We start from the raw sequence: 23,745 nt of genomic DNA, 5'->3' as shown, positions 1-23,745 counted from the left end.
TTATTGCCGTCTCTGCTGACTATAACTGCTGGGCATGGAGTCTCAGTGGAGCCAGAGCATGCTGCAAGGACACGCACACACACACACACACACACACACACACACACACACACACACACACACACACAGTCATGAATGGTAACACTTTATTTGAAACATATAGCAGTGATTTATAGCAACTTAATGATCCACTCAGGCCTTGAGCTGATTCATCCCTTATGTCAACTCTTCCAATGTTATATCTTCCTCTCCTGTGACACAAACACGCAGCAACATCCAAATAAAAGCCCTCTTTTCTTCATAAATGTAAATGACATTTTCAAAATCAGCATTAAACCGTCTATTTAACTGGACACCAAATACAGCATTATTCCAAATAAACAAAATAAAATGTGCAAGGGTCTGGAGCCCGCCATCTGTAAACCCCGAGGACGTCCACTGACTGCCAGATGTACGTACATTAGAGAACGCAGCGCGAACTTGGCCGGTCCACAGAAAGCGCATGCTGTGCCTTTTCATTTTGTGTACTAAACCTGAAAGCAGAGTCAGCACATGTCATCGCCCTCTAACTGTAATTTGTAGCGCCCACAACTGAAAAGAATCATTTGGTTACAGGCTCAATTAAATGGAATCATGGCGACGGCCATTAAAAGTGGGGCGACGAAAAGTATAGCATAAGGAAATACATATACACCCATCAGCCAAAGCAATAAGACCACTGACAAGTTTGGTATTGAGTCTAATAAAATAACCCTGCAATAAATCATATTGTTGTTGTTACTGAATCTGTTTAAGGAGGTGATTTATTTGAATGGTCATCTTGAAGGATGCAGTTTGCGTTGCTGATGAACTGTACTGGGTTTACTGGGTTTACTGGGTTTATCTCATATGAATTCAAGTGACAAAATATTAGGAACAGCACCCAGTTAAAGCCAACAGCGTCCCGATTTACAGCCCTCAGAAAGACGGTTGAAGTAATTAACACGTCTCTCGAAGACATTTAACAAGAAAAACTGAACATTACAGTCCTCACGAAGGAGGATTTATTGCTTCGATCGGTGTTCACTCCATTTAGATGTCACACAGGAAATCATCTTTAGTTTGAATGAGCTCCTCTTAAATATAGTTTACGTCACAGGTAATCATTTTTGACTGGAAATACGGAACTTAGAAAAAACATTGCAATGGTAAACATAGATTTGTATGTGTGTTTTGTTCAACTGAAAAAAACAACAACAATTATTCGTGTACAAATGGATAGAAATGTTTAATATGATATTATTTTAATCTATTTTAGAGTATCTCAAGAAACAGCTCTACTTCCACTCTGCAGTTTTACTACAATTAGATGATGTAGTGTTGTCAGTGACTATGTAGTATTTTGGCTCCATATTTACAATTGTATTACGATAATATTAAAAATAGATAATGACCACATAAATAAATGACAGGTGTTTCGTTCTATAATAAATGTCAGGTCATTTTCGAACAGTTTACCACTGAAAACGCAATAACAGGAAAATTTGAGCCGTTAGATGAGGTTTACGCAAATTCCTTTCCTTATCACTAAATTATGTTTTTAGTGCCACCATCTATACAGTGGTATCTGAGATGGTTCTGGTACCCAAGAAAGATTTATTTTGAAAATAATCATAAGCTCTTACTAAATGAAAATACAATTACAGGAAAAGGGGAGGGTTTTTTAGTAAATGTGTATTTTTATGTAACGCAGCATTTTTGTGTGTTGACAGTCACTCGGCTGACGATTTTTAAAATCATAAATTCCCTTCCAAATATTTTTTGCCTTGCTTGTTTTGTAACACGTTCAAAAAAACACTCTGCTGCCTCTCTGTTTTTGGCCTCCTGAGGTTTAGCTTCAGTTTCCTTTAGTAATTTGACAGCTTCACCACATCCAGTTTGGTTTCTGGCCGGTGTCTTGGCTTGGAGCGTCGACAGAGCTTTTTCTGGAGCCTTCTTCTTCTTCTTCTTCTTCTCTTCTTCTTCTCTTCTTCTTCTTCTTCTTCTTGTACCCCCTGCTAAAGCGCAAATGTGTGGTTTCATCTGCGAGGGCCTCCAAAGCACATGGCTGTCATCCTAGCGGGAACGAAGGAAGGAGAAAAAGAGGAAAGAAGAAGAGTGTTAAAAAGAGCGGAGAAAATGGCAAAGAAAGACTACAAATAAAAGAAAAAGAGTGAGGGAAAAAAAAGAGGTGCCGTAAACCAACAGGCCGGAGAAAGTCAAGACCTTCATTCCTCTTTCCAGCGCGTCCTTAAATCCTCCCTCCTTCCCTTTCTTTGGTCTGACCTACAGAGGACGCAACATTTCATTTAGTAATTTGTCCTTGTGTTTCCTGACCTCCACTATCCTGACCTAACCCTGTGCTTAGCAATTCAACACTCAACCAGAGGCAGACAACACTCCCTTGTGGCTCGCGGCTCAACATTTCCATTGCACGGCGTATTGTTTCATTTATATTTCAACAAGACAAAATAAATCTGACACTGGTGGCTCCATTCAGGGAGCAATGCTCATTAGCGAGGCCAAATATTTCATCAACAAATACGAACAGCGCCCAGATCAGTTGAAGCAGCGGTTGACCAAGAAAGACAGAGACGCTCCTGAGGCACAGTTCATGTTGAAAGACAGAGGTGGACCTTTTCAGGTATCTGTGCTTTTCTTGAGTATTTGTTCACTCTGCAACATTTCAAAGACACGTATTACATTTTGTCTCCAGTATAATATATAGTGTCAAACTTTGAAATCTGTTTGCTGTTGAGGTTTTTCAAGCTGCGTTGCTCACAAAAAGAAGAAAACCTGAAATGATTCCACGTTAATGTCACGCAAAGTTCCGTCATTACAGCAGGTGGTTTCAAAAAGCTTCACAGTTCAATGGTTGTGAAAACCGTACAAAAAATGGTGTTGATATTGAAAAAAAGGAATATTTGAATACTAACGTACTTTTTAAAAGCAAGTATTCCAGTACTCAAGTTAAAAAATGTCTGAGCAACTTCCATTTGATTGGAAAATATTTGACCAGGATGATCTGTACTTTGACTCAAGTACTGGCGTTGTGTATATATAATCAAGTGTACAGAACACGTGTACTGAATACAGACTTGAAGAGTCCAGATGAGCACCACCCGGGATGTTTGAGAATTGCAGAGCTGAGGTCCAGTGGGGCTTCAAGTTCACACGATGAGGAGGCTGACAAGAAACAGAAGACGGTAAAATCAGGAGCAAAGATCTGGAGGAACACCAAGAACTGGAGCGAGGAACCGGATCAGATGTGGAAGGTCAAATCCAAAGTGGTCTCAGTGGCAACGGGAGCGCTAGCAGCCTCAAGACCCACCATTGTGCGTCCAGTGTTAATGTCAATGTTGATGTTGAGCAACGTTACTCTCACTGGGGTTTTTGTTACGTTGCAAAATCTGGTTGTTGTTGAGTATGTGGTTGTTCTTGAATATTTATAGTATCATAGTCGTATTAGAATACTGCACGTGTGAAGCTCAATTTTTCAGTTCCACAACAAAGCAAATGTTTTATCAAGTTGTTTATGTATCTGCTATGAGTGTGTGTGTGTGTGTGTGTGTGTGTGTGTGTGTGTGTGTGTGTGTGTGTGTGCAAGACAGAGAGAGAGACAGAAAAACTTATAGCAGCTGTGTTTACTCGTGTTATTTTTTTTCATTTTTATTCCCTCTGAGCGTCGCTTCACATTTGCTTGGGGTGTTGGAACGGTAAAAACTGCAACAGAAACTAAACTGTGGTATTGGACCATTACACCCCTACTGGGTTTTGTCCTGTAATTGTATTTTTATGCTGTTAGGTTTTTGTTTGTTTTTTTCTGATGGAAACATTGTATTGTTACCCATCCAGGGACTCGAGATGTAAATTCTAACCAATCGACTGGTGGTATAGAACAGCTAAGAGCTGTGCTGTGTCTCCCGAGCAAATTTGGTGACAAAGCCGATAAACTGACTTGACAAATGTACTGTGTATAAAAGAAATATAAGGTAGGGAGATGTAGAATTAAGCTTCTGAAAAAGGTGCATTTACAAAAAGACAAAACAAAAAAAAACACAACAGTTTAAATGTAATTCCTAAAGGACATGTCGGGTTTTGCCGGGCGCTTCAGAGCCACCGACTGCTGATGGATGACGAGCAAGTAGCTTCACTTGGCATCGCCAGTGACAGTTTAGTCTCAATTTCATACATCATTTTCCTTCCATTTACTAAATTGTAAAAATCTGCATTGCCACTAATGTGTGAACTGCTGCATTTTGTTTTTAAATCAGCTGTTCAAAACTCTTCCCTCTCTTTTGTGCGTGACGCACTGTGGGACTAAACCCACAAAGAAAACTGGCATCTTAAAGAAGAAATTGTTCGATTGTCTCGCCATTAGAAAACACACAATATTACCGAGAACTGACTTTATCCTTAACATGCAAAAATATTCAGAAATCCCAAAATGTATCCTGGTGTTGTTATGATGGGAAGTCATGTAATCCAGTAAGAGGGTGAGGGACAGGCAGAGTGGGAGAGGGAGGGAGGGATGGAGGAGGAGGAGGAGGTGGGGAGGGGAGTAATTTACACCAGGAAGTAATTATGTAAATTCTAAGCCGGGTCTTCCAGTTTACAGGCCAGTCATAAACCCACTGTGATGTCTGGCTTGCAATAAACATTATTTATTTCTTTGTTTATTAATGCTTCCACTGCTACTCCTCCCCAATGTTCCTGCGTTACTTTAAATGCAAAACACTAACTGGGACCACAAGATTCATGTTGAAATATGGGATCCGACGGATAAATAAATAAAAAGAAGGTTTGTTAATTATTTTCATGAAAAAAAAAACAACGCAAGGTTTTGATGTGGGTTTGTTGCATGTGGTTTGGTATGTTTTGCGCACGAAAAATGTTTCTGAGGGGCTGTTAAGCAGATTGAAAAGCCTCAAGTTAAAGAAAGACAGAGGTCAAACTTTGATGCGTTGCGTGTGCACTTCAGTGTCTCGCAATCAGAGAGGACGCTCAAGAACGTTGGAAAAATCCAAGAAAAAAGTACGCATCAATTAATATTCCAATATTTAAAAACATCAAGGTGTTTCCTTGCATTGCATTTGCCTTTTCATCGTTATCTCGCCATAAGCCCGCGATATCGCCGCAAAAGCAGCCTCCCTGCACCGCCTTTACTTGACACCCACCTAGGTTTTTTTCATTTATTTTCATCATTTAACCAGGAAAGGCCACTACTTGCAGGGATTCCCAGAGTGTGATTTTTACGTAACAGTCCAGCTGACGCGACGTGCAAAACAATAGCGTCGCCCCAGATTGCATTGAATGTTTGGACCACATGTGGCCCACATCACAGCCATGAGGGCCAATTGTTTCCCAGATCAGGCCCGAATGTTCCTCCTATGTGGGTCAGTGCGGTGTGCAGCATGACAAAGACTCTGCTATCCGAACAAAGGAGAAAGTTATAACCTAACTTTAACCATTAGCTCCTACATTTAGCAACTTAATCTTCTCTGACATTGTGTGCTAACTACTTGAAGTTTCTTCTGGATGATTTTTAAATAGATTGTGGGTCAAATACACAACACGTCATCAAAACATCACATTTCTCTCTCTCGTTTTTCTGTCATTCCGGAATTCTCCGGGAGGGTTGTTTTGCTGTTGCCAGCTCAGAGGCCCAACATCTCTGCCTCCGTCGCTTCGACACAAAACAGCGAGGGCTGATATCAGCACAATAATCTCATTTTGGTCAGGCAGTATAAAAAAAAAAGCCTTACTCTATATTTGAATATCAAATCTTCATTTTCACAACTGCTGTGGTCGCCAGAGGTGAAAGATCTGAAGACGTCAGTGTGAATGGAAAACAGAGCTTTTGGAAAACAATGACATGACCCTGCTTTGCAGCTGTAAAGTTGCAGTTGACTCATATTTATTCGGATTTACAGCCATTATTCTTCAAAAGATAACAAAATAAAAACCCTGATTAAAAACTACAGGTTTAGTCCTCAAGTCTATGTTGTTTTTTTTTCACATGAAATTCTAATGTGAAGAAATATTCTATGTTTTATTTCCACAACATCTCAGCTGCCCTGTCGCAACATCTGCAAACCACTGTTGACTGCCAATAAGACACCTGCTGAAAAACACCAAGTGGAGATTAAAGTCCAGAAAGACCCGGCAGCTTGTTTTCAACTGTCAGGGAGGCAGAATTCCTCAATGACATGTTGTATCCCATCCTAACTGTAACATCCTCCCCACAGGGTAAATAAAAGCTCAACGTTTGTGTGTGTGTGTGTGTGTGTGTGTGTGTGTGTGTGTGTGTGTGTGTGTGTGTGTGTGTGTGTGTGTGTGTGTGTGTGTGTGTGTGTGTGTGAGGGAGAGAGAGAGAGATCAGAAAGAGATACATGATCTGTCCTCCTCTACATAGGAAGCCTCTGGTTAGTTTGTGTTCAGCAGAGAGAAGAGAGAAAGGGAGAGAGAGAGAGAGAGAGAGAGAGAGAGAGAGAGAGAGAGAGAGAGAGAGAAAGAGGGACAACTTCCACATGCGTGAATGCAAGTTTAAGTGTGGGTATTTATGTGCACCATCGATAGCCTCTGTGTTTATTCAGTTTGAGGTGACAGCAGGAAGGAAGGCAGGTTAACGAGCTGCCGGCTCCAGGCACAGGCACATGGTGATTATGCAACCCCCGGCCAACTCCTCTTTCTCTCACACACACACACACACACACACACACACACACAAACACAGATAACACACTCACCTGGGCGAGGAAACAGGCACAGTCACAAGTATGCAGGCAGGTTTAAGGGCTCTTACACCAGCTGAATGGGATTTTGACTCTGCACAAACTGACAATTGTTTACCTCCAGGGTTTTTGTCACAATAGATGTGGAGAACAACAAGTCCGATTTGTGCTTCCTGTCAGTGCTGCTCTTGTGGCCTCAGACACCCTTGCATGCATTAGCTATACTGCTTGTACTTCTGGGTCACAGGGGAGAGGAGGGGTACACCCCAGCCTCAACAGCCAGTCACAGCCAATCGTCAGGATTGTCAATCAGGAGCTGCTTTCACTCTCAAACCGACTGACACGATGTTTAATGTAAGTCAGCCATTCCCAAACTTTCAAATCCTCTGGACAATTTTGAAACGTGAAAATCTTCTGCAACCCACCAAAACCATTCAGCTCAAAAACCTGGGGCTCGGATGAAGTATTGCCCCTGAAAGTGTTTGTGTTTTCTCAATGGAGCAATTTGTGAAGAAATAAATGTAACAAATGATCTTAAATGTTGGCTAATATAGCACACACACACACACACACAGTTTAGAAGATCAGGATTCACCAAACATATTTAGTGTTTTTTTTTCATTACAACTTACGAGTGATTTTTTTTTATCTGTAGTCTCTTTTTTTGAGAGACCATTAAAGTTCTTAGATTTACTTAAATTAAAGCTTCCACAGCAATTCCGTCTCCCTCTTTCTGATTGGTGAGGGTATTAAGGATCTAAAAGGAGTCAGCAACCTGCATGATGGCGTGCAGGTTGTTGTTGTGAAGCCTTCGGGAGCATTTATACCTCTGTGCTACTTACATGTACCACCGGTCTGCAGTCGTACCGCTGTACTCGATCATTAACAAAACCCCAACCCGCATCAACTGAGAAAACTGACTCATCGTTCACTTCTGTTAGCGTCCTTATTCTCTATATTTTGAAAATAAAATTGCATACAAATGTTAAAGTCATTGGGTTTGCAAGTGACTTATACAAACAATAGACTACTGTGTTGGCAGAGATGACGCTGAAATGTTCTCCTCACTTAAAATTCACTTGACAGTTGCATTCCTGTAGGACTGAGTTTGTTTAAATGGGAGTAATATGAGAAAGATTGGCGTTACGGAGCCACCAGCTGGTTTGCATGCATACACACACACTCTCACATGAAGACACGCACTGCTGCACATGTGCACATAACAAGTCTGCCAGGTGCAGCGTCTGCGATTGTATTTTGTGCTGTTTTGAAACATTCAAACTGTGATTTAATATGCACAGGGACAGACAGGAAGAGACAGAGATGTGGTGGAAACAGAGAAGGACTTAAGTATGATTTATAAATATATAGGCATGAGTGTGTGTGTGTGTGTGTGTGCGTGTGTGTGTGTGTGTGTGTGTGTATGGAGGTGATGGTCAACCAAGCAGAAAAGACCCCCCACATCACCCATTAACACACTCTCACCTTTGACCCCACAACCCAAACTTCACTGAAAGGCTCTCTAATGGAGGCCAGACTTTAAGAGTGTGTGTGCATGTTTGTGTTTGTGTGTTTCCGTGTGCGATGAAATGTGGTGGCGTGTGTCCATCGATATGTGCACGAGGGGGTCAGACGTAGAAAGACGAGCGGAAAGGAAAGAGATTTTGTGAGTACAAAGAAAAATGACTCCAGAAAGTGGTGGAAGTTTACACAGCCGACTTTTCAGAGTTCCAGGAGCTGCTCTATTTATAACGACAGCAAACCCTCACTACATATGTGTGCGTGTGTGTGTGTGTGTGTTTTCATGTGTGAGCTGTTTGTGTTTCAGCATGTGTGTGAGTGCATGTGTGTGAGTTAAAATTAATAAATCCGCACAATTGAAGGCTTCCTGTTATTTGGCGGTGAGGCCAGAGGAAGTTATTTTGTGGTACACTGATAATTTTGGTCAGAACACCGGCCTATAAATACTGTCAGTGCTACGCACTCTATCCCGCCTTCCCCTCCTCGTTCCATCCCTCCATCCCTCCCCAAAATGAAAAGCTGGTGTGCAGCAGGAAAACAAAAGCAAAATAAGCATGCAGGGAGTTGTTTTTAGATTTTTTACAATGTCCCTCTCTCCAGTCGGCCCTGGTGTCAGGTTCACTGTGAGGAACAGAGATTTTGTGGTGGTGAGGTACATGTCCAAAAACCTCCCAGATGTGCACACATGGAAAACAAATTCATATAAACTAAATATGAAGCTGTACATGACTTAAAGGATCATTCTGTTATTTTTTATAAGTATTATGAGCAGCTGAAGCATTCACGTGAACGAGCTGAACTGGAAGTGCTCCAGTTTGTTTATTCTTAGCTCAAATCAAAGTGTTTGTGGAATGTTGAGCTTATGGCTGGAAAACTTGGATTCTACTGAATAATGTCTTTGACAGTTTGTAAACGGACATTTTGGACCGTTTTGCTGTTGTGAGTATATGGTCTCCATTAGCGTCTAAGCTAATAATACATGGCAGGTGTTTTCTGACTTTTGGAGTCACCGAGAAGTCGGGGGGGGGGGGGGGTCGGTCCTCGGTCCTCTGTGACATGAAGACATCTGAGTGTGAGCACTTGAAATGTAAATAACTCTTTTGGGGTGAGTAATGCTCTGCTTTCCTTCCAGTAACAAGTACGTAGCGAGCATTTTCAGAATTTTGGATTCACCAAGATGTCGCGCAGGGGCAAAAAAGCAGCATGAATTTTAGAGTCTAAGTGCGACTGGCATTTATTGTGCACCTTCCGTAAAGACTTTCGTCGACAGAAGGGGCAATGTGATCACGACAGGTGTTACCACCAAGTGGAAACAACTGAAAGCAATCAGAAGTGAAAGAGGAGTTAAATGTAACAAACTTGTGTTGTGGAATCCCTCATTTTAGGGATTTTCACCGATGAGAAGACACTGCATGGTGCATGCCAGCGCATTTTTGAAATGACATGGAAATATTCCAGATGCTTTTGTGATATAAACAAACCTTCCAATGAGAGAGCAGAGAGTGGATTTGAATGCAGCCATCCAGAGATGTTTATCTGTCCCTGCCTACCTATCTGTGACAGCACACTTTGTGTTTACTCATGACAAAAGATGCCTTTTCTGGATCCTGACTGACTCAGCCGCCTACATTATACCAATAATGACCTAATTCATCATTTTGAAAATGAACTTCATCGTGATGGTTGGACATCTTTGATGGATAACCTGATCCCGGACACTCATGAGCAGCCTCCACACACACACACACACACACACACACAGTCATACATCCATGTGTTATGTACAGGCTGTTAGTTTGAATGTCCTCTCAGCAGTAAGGACAGGGGTTCAAAGCAGGACCACTCAAATCAGGGAACTCAAAACGCCTCCAAGAACCCTTAAGGGGGTTCAAAAGGGGAACAACACACACATCGGCTAGTATTTTATACAAACGTACGCTTTCCTGTCACATCTGTTCAACATTGAATGACATATCTAACTGACATATCTGAAACACTTAATTGCAGTTTTAATTTACTACTACTTATCGGTGCATATTTGACTACATTTTTTTCAGTGCTCCTTTTCAGATGTCAACAAATAGCTGTAAGTGACAAATGTTTGCTGTGCGATGTCAGTATCGTTTCTCTCAATCAAGCCTCGTCTGTCCCGGGACGTTATCCCCGCGGCAACATCGGAACTCTCTGTTTACCCATCCCATAATAAGGCTCATTCAGCTGAGGACATCTTGATTAGGTCTGCTGAATGTCTGGTTCTCATTTAGCAAAGAGGATGCACAGAGAAAAGAGGAAGGGAGTTGGAAGGAGAGGAAGGTCGGTGAAAAAAGGAGAGGTGACTGCCTGGCAAGTGAAAAAATAAAAGCTGTGGAATTTGATCATCTGGTGAAGAAATCTAGGGTTTTCCTTTTGTGACTGTTTTGAGAGGAGGCTGTGATGAGGAATTGATTTTTGTTATTTACATGTTTAAAAACCTCCAGTTAACCTCTCGTGAGAGGACCTGCTGATAACAAACTGTCCTGGGAAAAAGTGACACTGGGCCTGAGAGTGAAATCTTCTGTATCGGTGGTTCCCATTGACTTTTCTTGTCATATCTCTGGGTAAACCAGCAAAAGGGAAAAGGGGGAAATAAATTTAAATCTCTTTATTTCCAGCTGAATGCAACATTCAATGTTTTGCAGCCTATTTATTTGCTTTGACACATTTTTTTTCTCTAAAAAACACACCAAAGGAATTCTCACACTAACCTGATAACATAAATTGTGTTCCCTTTTAATTTTCAAACGCATTTTAATTGAACTGTGGATATGTAGTTTAAAAAAAAATGAAACCGTGCGTGTATTTCTATCAACTGGCTTGGGAGGAATGAATTAGACTATGTGTGACTGCCAAAAGATGGCGCTACAGGCAACACTACACATGGCTGGAACAATCAAAGTAGAAGAAGATCTGTCTGTCAGCGAAAACTAGAGAGGTCTTGAGGGAGTACGTTTGGACTGACAGGCTGTGATTGTCCGTAACCGGCTCATGTTGCGGGAAAATCCGTTAGGATGACGAAGACAGCAGCGTTTCAGATTTGCTACATCAGACTTTATTCCTTAGGAGATTTCATTCTCCCATTTTGTGCATTTACTCTTTTTCAAAAGGAGCTAAAACCACCTCAGAGGAGTTTTGTTGACGTGTCACTCTTTCACACAACCGTTCTTAGAGCAATTCTTCAGAATGATCAACAAAATACACCATCGAAACACAACGCTGTTTATATATGATGCAATTTGACATCATCAGACAAGGACCCAGCTTTAGATCAATTTGGAAATCTAATCCACTGTACGTCAAGTTTGATTCATGCTACCAAATTTCATCAAAATCCATCTACACTTTTACGAGTTAACTTGCTAACAGACTATGAGAGCGCATACCTTGGTCAAGGCAAACTCAGCCAAAGATGATGTTTTTTAACAAATGACATTTCATGATTGTGCTTGCTGCCCCCAAATATAATGGGTTCCTCCTTGGCTCATTCTCAGCCCTCGAAGAAATTTGGTGAAATTCAGCTGCATAGTTTTTGCACAACCCTGCAAACAGTCTGACAAACTTGACAGAGGCAATTAAAGCAAAAGAAGAAGAACTGTTTGACATCTCCTTTCATGGGAATAAGTAATGGGTGTGATGAGGTGCGGCACAAACACGATGAATCCGGAAGTGTTGTTGCATCAGAGCACTGGTGTCACATTCACGTGTCCCTCAGTTTCCATTCAACCTCAGTAGAGCACACAGACACACCCAGTCACAAATACACACATACAGTCACACATACAATACGTATCCAGATATACACACAATTAGACTGTGTATAGTGTTTATATAGAGTGTGAAGCCAAATATGGAACACACACACACACACACACACACATATATATATATATATATATATATATATATATATATAAAGCATGTTTATGTGGCAGTGTAGAGTTCATGTAACAGATAAGAGGCTGTAGAGTCAACAGTACTGTAGATAACCTGCTGATAGTGTTCCCTCGCTTCCGCTGCCCTTTGTTTGCCTAATGATCACTGATGTATGTGTGTGTGTTTGTGTGTGTGTGTGTGTGTGTGTGTGTGTGTGAGCATGAACACATGTGACCAAATTTCATGAACATGATGTGTAACCCAAGTCATACTCTCATGTAATGATAGCTGAAACGCACATGAAGGTCTGAGCTGATTAAATGAAAAGGGGGGGGGGGGGTGTCAGGAGAACGTGCAGGTGACAGAGGAGTCAATGCGCACCCTTTAAATGTTGACAACACGTGCGGACCTGTTCGTTAAGCAAGTTGATTCAAGTCCTGTTGGAAAGTCGATCCAAAGAGGAGACCAAAATCAAACATATAGGAGTATAAAAGACAGCTGTGCAAACATCTTGGAGCCGCCCCTTTGTGTCTTTGTGATGCCCAGAGGAGCACAAATCCAGCCTAAGAAGTACAACAATTTTGTGGTGGACACACAAATTGCAGCTGAGTTTGGTTTCGGCAACACAAGTACTTTGGTAAAAGTCAAGGAAATATTGCATTTTTGGTTAATATTAATCAAATAAATCACAGTTCTTGCGCTTCAATCTTTAACCACAATGGTTCCCCAGCTTTAACCAGCAAGTACTTTGAGTGCCTAAATACTACCAAGTGGTTTGAAGACAATATTGTATTGCAAGAGTGTGTCAATCAATATAATGCAACAATGTTCCATTTGACAGTTTTGAGACTTTGGCGTGTTGTGTTTTTTTCCACTGGTTAACCGCTGTGAACCGAGGTCAAACGAGAGTGTGACATTTGGAAAATATTAAACTATCTTTTATTACATCATCCATATTAAACTGTTAACAAAAGCAAAAAGATAGGCCGTGTATGTACAGTGCGATGTGCAGATAGGGCCCTCAAAACTTTGTATGAAACATTTTTGTTTTGTTTATAAATTGTTCGAGAGACGGACAGACACATATTTTGTTTCCGTCTGTATACTGGTGTGCATTTTGCAGTACATGCATTAGAAAATGTTCATCGAAACAGCAAAATCAAGTGGGGGGGGGGCGGTATTTGTACTTGTTTGAAATGATTTGTGCCCTATAAAAAAAAATTAAATGTGCAAAATGGGAGATGAAAACCCCTTTTCTTAGAAGGACACAGGATTGACTCCTAAAACCTGGAAATAAGTTAGCACTTTTGTATGTCCTGTTCCATCGTCTCAGAGTGATCGGGATTTTGTTCTACAGCATGAAAAAGGTCAGTCAGTCAGTCTGGAAAATCTGGAATTTATATGTCTTTTAAAAAAAAGCGATCGATAACAAATCACTAAATAACACAACGGAGGTCGTTCGGGACATAAAGTGACATCACGCGGAAAACAGAAGAGTTAAAAAACGACTGGTGATGAAGTCCAACTTCCATGGTCAGGCTGGAGCACAGAGTCAGCTTTGTGCTTGTAACAATTGCATTTAATAGCTGGTGAAAGTAAAGCCTCCTCACATTTTTCGCAGGTAGATGGTAAACATAACCATATTTCGGGAGGGGAAACATGCCAGTTCCTTTCTTCGGTGACATTTGCAAAGTTTGCTTGTAGCTAGCCGGACACTTAAATGTTAACACAAGTCAAGATTGAGAGAAAAAAAACAAATCAGATATTGAGACGGGCAGTTGTCGTACTTTTCCTTTCTGCAGTCTCACACCAGCGGAGGAGTCACGCATCAGCGGAGGAAATTGGGAATGTGAAACAGGCCAGATTAGAGAAGCAATCTGAGGGCCTGCAGAAAATCTCAATGGCTTCAACCATGGGAAAAACATGCCCTCGCATACACACACATAGACAGACACATGCTTGTACACACACACACACACACACACACACTCGCAAAGCCCATTCAAATATTCAACCACCTGCTGCATTCCACAGCCAATAAGTCAGCTACTTAAGGAGCCAGCTTTTAATCAGCCAGTCAGTCTCAGAGCCAAGCAGCAACTATCCATCCACTCAGTTAACCAGCAAGACAACTACATAAATCTGTCAGCCATCCCGGCAGTGAGTAGGAGTTAACCTTTACTACCGCTGTCCAAGCGAGAGCAGATGTTTGTGATCCAACGAGGGTTGAATCGAGGGCGACTGGGCTTGGTTGGAGATGATATGTCGCAACCCAGTCTCACATCCGAGCTTCAGCCATGATTCAGAGCCAATGAGAGGAGAGGAAATGTCTTGAACCTGCAGGAGGGGTCATCTGGAACGATCAGTCTTGTTCCTGCATGTGCATTTGCAGCACCGACCCAGACGACTCTTGAGAACTCTGGAGACGACTCTTTTCACAGTCTCGCACCCCTACACCTTTTTTCTTTGTTTTCATGTTATCTACTTGCACCGAATGAAATATTTCATGGTCGCGTGTCATCTGCTAGCTGGTTGGCTCGGTTCCTGGCATAAAACTCTTTAATAAAGAATTTTCTGACACATCAGTGGAGGAACTAAATGAGAAATTTTACATCCTGAAGTGGAGCCTCTATGAAGGTGGGAGGTCACTGTTGAGCTCTGTGAAAGGGAAGAAGAATCCCACATCAAGTCACTTCCTACCTGAATGTTTTGATATTTAACATTCAAACCAATAAACACAAACAAGTCTTTTGAGTCACCGTGTCTCAAATCAAGACATCAGTCTTCAACTTTCAAGTCCAAGTTGAGATTGAATGTCTGGGGAATGTCTGGGAAGACACAACGGAAACAGCTGGTCAGTCACACAAGTTAAACATTTGGTAGCTTCATTGAAAAAGTTGTTTCCATCTCACATTTTGCTTTTCGTTTTTCTTTTAAAATGCAAAAAACACTTCTTATTTTCCCAGAATGTTGCCATTTCCATCAAACTTTTCTAATGTGATCAAAACTACATTGATACTAACACAATCAACACCGTGCAAGCTATACGGACACTCAAAAAAAGAGGACAGATTCTGCTTGTACAGTTTTGTAGTTGTACTGTTGCTCGGCCTTTCAGCCGGCGATGCAGCCAGCCACCCACACATGCAGCCAGCCAGGACAGGACAAGAGCAGAGGAAGCAGTCATTATGGAGGAAGTCAGAGCGTCTTAAAGCCATTATATGCCCCTCAGAGAGAGGCAGTCAGAAGCAACACGGCTGACTGGAGCGCTTCAAAGCAGGAAGCAGCCCAGTCACAACTACCTCCACCAGACCTGCGTGTTCCAGGGGAAGTGAGGAGTTTACAGGGTGACATGGGGGTTAGTGGGTGGAGGAGAGGAGACACAAGGGCATTTGAATGGACAAATTTAATTATGGAGCACTTGTTTTTTGTTGTTGTTGTTTTTTTTGTTTTTTTTTTTACCAGAAATGTGGTTTTGTGCAGGCTAAATGGTGGATAGCAATGCAGATATATGCTGGGGTTTTGAGATTTTGACTTTAATTGACAGTGTACAAAATTCAACAATGTAAAAAAAAAAAAAAGTTGTGTAATCCTTAAAGTCCTATTGAAATTGTATCATCTTGATAATGACATTTCAATGTTAGACAGTAATACTCATGAGTATTGTAGGTAAATACGGGTCATACAGACAAGAATATATGTCTTGACATTTTACTGTTTTGGTTTAAGCCTCTCATGCTTCTGTTTTGCTTCAGTCTCTTTAACTTCATCTCCTGCTGTTTTTCTACTCTACGCAACCTGAAAAGCATCAAATGGTAGACCAAAAAAGTTGCTAACTCGCTAGGGACCCTACCACAGTGGCACATTAAGAAGCTAAAGAATGGGATTTTTCCCTCTGGAGTAGTTTGTTACCAGTTTGGACCAAAATTTACACATACACACGAACTAGAGGTTCAGAGGTGTAACTGCAGCCTCACACGGCCGGACTAACAAGCAAGTGTAAATGCTCTCAACGTCGAGAGCAGAGGCTAAGAGTTAAAAGATGTCATAAATCCCTCTCTGGCTGAAATTGAAATAGATTTTCGAAGTATTTTATTTAAAACCCTTGACGGTATTAGCCATGGGGTTAATCTATAGAAATCTGAGGCTTCACTACAGATGATATGTTATCTGAAGGGGTGACGGGTAGGAGGGGGCAAAGCAGACGGAGAGGAGGTGATGACGTTAGGTTATCGCTTAAGGGTGGGGGGGGGCGTTAGAAATATAGCTTGGAAATGTAGAGGCATAAAAGGGGGTTGAATTTATTGAGGGATGCTGGGAGGATGTTGTGCAGAAATGAACCACTTTCTGCCCCATTTTCCAAATAAAATATGAAGCCCTATTTTGTCAATGGAAAAATACCTGATGGCCCTGAATTCCCATAAATCCAAGCATAGATGTCTATTACTGTTTCTTCCCTGTTCTTAGCCCTCCTCTCACATTTACGACTTTATTCTAGTATCCATCTCTTCTCTCCCCTGTTCCGTCTGTTTCTTTGTTCCTCTCCTTTCGCCAGTTGCCCTCACCTCCTCCTTCTCTCCTCTCCAACACCTGTGCCCCTGTGGAGGAGGAGGAGTTCCGGAGAGGAGGAAACCCCTGGGGCAGCCAGGCACCTCACAGATGGTTAGCAAATTACTCCTTTATTACCTCTCCTCTTCCTCTGGTCAGCGCTTCACAGTAACTTGCTGTTCCTGTGGTACTTCACATCTGTCAACATGCTGACCTTAAGTAGTACCTATTTGTTAAAAGTTGGAAAAACTAAACCATGGTAGTACTTTTATCTTCTGTTTGTACATTTTGATTTGTACTGAGCTCAATTGCGGGCTGAGAAAACTACTACTTTATGATCAGACAAGTGAAGAATGTATCTTTCACATCCTTTAAAGGCTGACTAATTGTGCTACACACAGTGACGCATTTTCAAATACATTACAGCGACGTGTTTGAAATCAACCATCTTAAAGAAACAATATCATGACTGAGAACTGAGTCTTAGACAGGAGTTCCTGTGTTTTTCCTTCGTCTCAGTCATCAGATTTTTTAAATTGTTTTTTATTAAATGCCTAAAATAAGGTCTGTGGTCAACACCAGCTCAAGATATGTGTAATGCTAGCTTGTAGCCTACCTCAAATGATTGTATTTATACTTCAAATATCGTAAAAAATTTATGTTTATTTGTGAAGATGGCCTTTCTGAAAAAACTGTAAGTCATATAAACTTACTTTCATCATTAATCCAAAAATCAAAGCAAAATGCCACGACTTTTGGTCCATTGTACCTGTGGTTTTGCTAACTTCCAGGTGTGGCTGCAAAAACAGATCCTCCCTCTGGTTCTCCATACAGACATTCTGAATGTTTTCCATCCTGTTGCAGATTCCAATAACTTGTGATATACAGAGTACTGATCCAATACAAGCGTGCTGAAATCTGTTCAACAGCTGTGTAACACTACTGTAGAGACGTGATGTGATGTCATCGTTGTTGTATGACCTCGCTCAGGTTGTAAAACATGAACAAACACATACAGAGAACAAAGCCTTAGAACTTTATCATCTACTCCAATAGCCCTCAACATCGTGCACACATCTTATTTGTGGGATTCTCTTAAACGAAATAAGCATTTTAGCGCCATCTGACTAATTTAACACAGCAATTTTTCTTCCCTGCACTAAAACAGTGGATGCCATTGGAAGCACAGCAGTAGTTTACCTGCTGTTAATTTGTTACTACCCACTGATCAACTCACAAACCCAGTGTCTGATTTCCATGCCTCTTCTAGCCCAGTATGGGAGCTCGGGGCCCAGTGCAACCATTACGCAAGCCGAGGAAGGCATGGAATAATAATGAATGCACCTCACATGCTTGAGCAAGTAAACCCCATCACCACTGCCACTGAGTTTCCGGCAGGTTTTTCCATCATGTAAAATGTATGTCCACCTTCTATATCAAGCTGGCTGTTTTCAGCCCAAACGTGAGAAGGGAAAAAAACCCACCAATTTCTCTCTTGCAAAGGTTGAAGTGATCATCTTTAGGCATTGTTCTTGTTTAAGCCATTTGATGATGTTATTTCTCACTTTCCTCCCCTGACTTATTTGTATCAACTCTATGGGATCATAATGTAAATGTGTGACAACCGAACAAACAAACGAATCACACCGATATCTAAGCTACAGGGAGAACGCGGCTGCAGCCATATTCTCAACGTCATTCCAACCTCTGCTCTCTCATAAAAGACAAACAAACAAAAACAATGCCAAGACTTCACTGTTATTACTTAAAGCAAGTGAAATAGAATAGGAAGGCAGCTGGTAGACTGAAGAGTGAATTTACAAGAGCGGAAAATCAGAGGGAAATGATTTCCTCCCAGTCATGCTCAACAGCTTCACACGCTGTTTGCTCTGCACATCAGTGAGTTTGTAGAACTTTGGTCCAATAATGACTGTCAGCGAGCGCGACAATAGATCCCTTTGGAAGGTGACATAGTAAACATACACAAAGAGATGATATGAATTGTGTGAACTGTGTAGCAAATTGTAAATGAAAAAGGAACATGATTGTTTGATTGGGGAAAATACTCTTATTCATCATCATCTTCAGACAAGAGGATGGATCCCTTTGAAAGAGGGACCAGCTGACCGCTGCTTAGCTTAGCACAATGAATCATAGCGGACAGGCTGTGTAGCATAGCTCCGTTAAAATCCATTCAATATTCTTTTCCCCAAAATGGTCTTTGTCCCCATTAATATAACCAGGGTTATGCATAACATTTGATATGATATCTGTTATTCTGGAATAACCAAGATCCTAAACTTATCTATTTGATGACTCGAGACAGAGGCATGCAAACGCTACCCATATGCTACCATTCATTGTGCTAAGCTAATAGTCTCTGTGGCTTTCAGTGTGCTATTGCACATAGAGGAGAAAAGGGTATCCATCATTTATACCCGGTGCCGGTGAGGATGGCAAAAAAGATGTTTTTCCAAAAGGTTTGGATATTCCTTGAACGGCATTTCATTAGCAACACGCCATCAAACTAATTCTAGCAAATAAAAGATTATTTTTGATGGATTTGATTACTTATGACAAAATTTGGATGCAGCAATGTCAGTAAAAGCTGCATCAGCTATGAGACAGGGACACTCGTGGTTGTTATAGCAACAGAATGTGAAACAAAGTGATGGTGGGAGAATACAGTGAATGAATAAGTGACCACACCCATGAAAAAAGTAACTCCTCAATTAAAGGATGGAGGTTGTTTCTACTACAGCTGCACTTGAACAGCTTTCTTCTAATAAATAACCATATATTTCCAGCTGAAATTGCTTTAAGATTGAATCGCGCTGCAAAAACCTTGTTCCACATCTTAACTGCAGCAACAGCAGACTTATATGATGTTTACCCTGGACCATTCTCCATCCATCCATATCCATCCATTCTTTTTCTATACCACTTATCCATTATGTGTCATGGGGGGCGAGGCTGGTCCCTATCCCAGCTGACATTGGGAGGGAGGCAGGGTTCACACTGGATGGGGCGCCAGTCTGTTGCAGGGCCACCCTGGTCCATTCTATCAATTAGAAATACTCTTGAAGTCTTGAGAGAAGTTCTGTGGTTGGGTTGCACAGAAAAAGTGAACAGGTCATCACCTGCAACTCAACAGAAGAAGGAACTTGAGGTTCAGGAAGTGACAATGCAGCGCAAAAGTAGCTGCGGCACTGGAGAAACAGGCAGATAAAGGAGGGAGAGCCCACAGCAGGCCAGAAGTCCTCCACTGCTACTGCAGTGGTGTGACAATGAGAGAAGAGAGTGTATGAGTCATACTCAAACCCCTCCCTCACACCCTCCCCCCCGCCTACGGTGCCGATGGAGCCAGGTTACGTCGATCCTGACTCATTCATTCACAGCAGAGTCTCAAGCCTACTTTTGTTATATAGCTGAAATCATGCTACTTTATAGTGGTCTAACATACTTCCTCAAGCTGGCTGCTGCAGCCCCATTCATAAAAATGCTCTAGTCAATGTGAAGAGGGCAGGCACACACACACACACACACATTATATATACATATATATATATATATACATATATATATATATATACATATATATATATATATATACACACACATTTATATATTTACACACACACGCACACACACACACATATGTGTGTATATATATATGTGTGTGTGTGTATATATATATATATATATATATATATACATACACACATATATATATACATATGTGTGTGTGTGTGTGTGTGTGTGTGTGTGTGTGTGTGTGTGTAATAATATATATATATATCGTCAGTATAGCTGAATATGTTGAAGTGGTGTGTGTCATTGTTAGGGTTTAATCCCTACTGGGGCCACCCACACTGGGAGCTTGTGTCCCATAGTGGTGCATGAAGTCCTGTGAGTGCATTCCATGTCAATCATATGGTTTTTCCTGCATGTCCATCCTCATATGTTACCTCTCCTATATTCCCATCTGCCAACATTTTCCCTCCCGTGTCCTCTTCCTCCTCTCTCTGTGGAGCAGCATCCACATCCTTTTCTTCCTCTCTGGTTTGCTCATCTCATCTCTAGACAGTCTGCTTTGCAGGCAGCTAATTATAGGCCATGCTGTGGAGCGCGGGGCCGGATGTGACAGCACGCTGTGTTTGTGTGTGTGTCTGTGCACTGTATGTATGTGTGCTGCTGCACGTTAACAGCACACACATATGTTGCTTTGGCCATTATTCTCCACTTGTGTCCCACTGCACATAGGCTTGGGTGTGCACGTGTTCACACGATCTGGACATGCTCTTTAGATCCCGTTTATGCAGACTGCTGATCTCCTTTAAAGGTGTGTCAATGTATTTCATCACTGAGAGTCCTCACAAGTATAATTGCACTAACGTGTATGTGAATGTAGACGTGTATATGGACGAGCAGGATATCCAACCCCGGCCCCTCCCACACTGTACTGCAGCTCTGACTCATACAAGGTGGAGGCAGAGACAACCAAGGTCTGATGACTGGCAATGCGTGCGTGCACACACACACACACACACACACACACACACACACACACATAGATGTAGATATATACATATATATATATATATATATATATATATATATATATATATATATAAAATACAACACATTTACACTGATATGAATTACAGCTAAGCTTTAAAGTCAGTTCGCTGTATTACACCCTCAGCTTCTCTGACTATGCACACTCCTCCCAGTTACACAGATACCTATACTTGTGGCACCTATACTTGTGCATTCAGTGGAAATACAATCCTTCCTTTTTAGCCTGGAGTTTCATGCAAGAATATGTCCTACATTTATTTCCTATCAATGCAAAAGTCCACAAGTGTCATTCAGTAGAATATTACACATTTACTGCAGACAGCAGCACCCACTTATGTAATCAAAGCTGTCAAACACAAAATGTTGTCGCTGCGGTTTTGATGATTTTTATGTTTTAGATGGTGTTTAATATGAGTTGAGAAGATTCTTCAGAAACACAAGTTGTCACTCAAATATAGGAAAACTGTTGCAAACCTCTGCGTGTTCCAGTGCACAGCTTTAACACGTGAAGTGAACAGTATAGGAAGAGAACTGCTGGACCTGACCTAAATTGAATACGTGCAAATATATAAATCATAGAATGAATGCATGATTTACTAGAGGAGAGTTGTGTGGCTTTGTCGCACCGAAGAGTTCAGAAGAAGCAGTGGAAACATTTGTTTTGCATGGATGCGTCATCAGAGTAAATTGATTTATATTACTGGATTATGACGCTGGATTATGATAATTAGTGATTTGTGCTGTTTTTGATCATATAAATTTACCTGGATACACTTTCTCCTTATACACCTCTCTGGAATTAACTAGTCAGAGACTCTGAGTTTCATGTTGCTAGGGAAAAAATTTAAACGTCATACATTTCATCCATGAGACTGAAAACGACCTCGTGATCAGATGAAAGCTACGCTAAATGAGTGCGTATATTTCATTGTTGTGATGCAGGTTGTGAGGTGTCCATGAGCCAGAGCATGTCCATGGATTTCTCAATGAATGATGCAAGGTTGCAGCCATTCATACATTATGCACATAGACCCGTATTCCTGCACAGAGACAATAGCAACAGCTTCACAAGTAAAGGATGAGCTCAGCGGTCAATGTGCATCTTGTTCAGGCCCAACGAGATCTCTGTCTCTCTTTTTTCTCTATCACTCCTTCTTTCCTCCTCCTCTGGTTCTTTCCTGCTCTACGTCTGCCTCATGGCTTCCTGTGTGATCCCTTCTGCAATAAAAGGAGAGAGGCCTGTTCATTCATGCATTCAGCCCGTCAGCTGAGCGAGGAGAAAGGATGGAGGGAGTAGGGGAGGAGGCAAGGAAGGCTTCCTGCCTGTGATGAATAGGTCACCTGTATTACATCACTGATGGAGAGACAGAGAGACAGAGAGATAGACAGAAGGGAGGGAAAAAGAAGAAGGGTAGGACAAAAAAAGACCAGACCCCCTCCTTTCTTTCTCCTTCCTCTCTGTCTCCTCCTCCTCCGCCCTTCTCTCTCTCTCTCTCTCTCTCTCGCTCTCTCTCTCCCCTCTCCATCACCTTCCCCTCCCCATCCTCCCGGTATGAGTCACAGGCAGACCAGTTCCCTTGATGCACTGCGGAAACGTAATGTGACGTAGCCTCCCTCGCTGCACGCGTGCCTCCATCACTCCCTCCCATTCATCCATCCTCCCGTCATAGCACAGCAAGTCTCCATTCACAAAAAGCCCCATGAGCCGAGAGAGACAGCAGGTGGATGCACAGCGGCAGAACAAACACAGCACCACAGCCAGCTGGCGACAGCCATATCAGTGTTAATACAACACGTTACAGTACAATAGCAACTTCAAATTGTGCAGTATTACATGCAGTAATGGAGTCTCCTCTCTCTCTGTCTCTCTCTCCCTCTCGCTCTCGCTCTCCCTGTACTGATAAATATCGTCGGTTCAACCCTGACTTCGAGCGTCACTTCTCAGTTTAACAGTTAATGCTGTTTAAGGTTTATTGTTGCCATGGTTACAGCCTGTCCAGTGAAATATAAGATGGATCGCCAAGAGCACTGATTTTTAACAGTAATTAAACTGTTGACAAGGAGTATATTTTAGGCTACGTAGCAAATGAGAATAAAAAAAAAACACAAATCAGAAGAGATTAAAAATGGTGGAGGCATGTTGTGCAGCTCAGTACATAATGTAATATGGGGGTGATGAATATGATATAATGGAATATAATATGAACATAATATATTAGATTGTGGCACAATGTAACACATCCTAACAATAGATTTACAGAGATGATCGTCACAACTTCTACTCAATAATCTCAAGTCAGAAATCCTTGTGCTGCTTTAAAACTGCAGGCAGTATCGACATCGCCACTGGATGAAGACACACCGGTGAACGCTGGCACGCACAGACACTCCTGCAGTACAAAGACACACACCGCAACTGTGTTTTGTGACATTC

General features: G+C 41.6%; 1 long non-coding RNA gene across 1 annotated transcript; it reads right to left on the bottom strand.

The window, feature by feature from the left end:
* Positions 1 to 220: 220 nt before the first annotated feature.
* On the bottom strand, positions 221 to 23,289 carry LOC147248497 (uncharacterized). Its single transcript, XR_015119506.1, has 4 exons — positions 23,146 to 23,289; positions 3,117 to 3,204; positions 2,245 to 2,304; positions 221 to 2,094 (listed from the first exon to the last, which is right to left on the bottom strand). It is a non-coding gene; the product is annotated as an uncharacterized LOC147248497 (long non-coding RNA).
* Between the last annotated feature and the right edge of the window lie 456 nt (positions 23,290 to 23,745).

The sequence above is a fragment of the Aulostomus chinensis genome, chromosome 15 (assembly GCF_037954235.1).
Source record: "Aulostomus chinensis isolate RoL2024-O1b breed Wild chromosome 15, RoL_Achi_v1.0, whole genome shotgun sequence".
NCBI lineage: Eukaryota > Metazoa > Chordata > Actinopteri > Syngnathiformes > Aulostomidae > Aulostomus > Aulostomus chinensis.
Note: the sequence above shows the minus strand (reverse complement) of the source record. Positions and strands in the feature narration are given on the sequence as shown.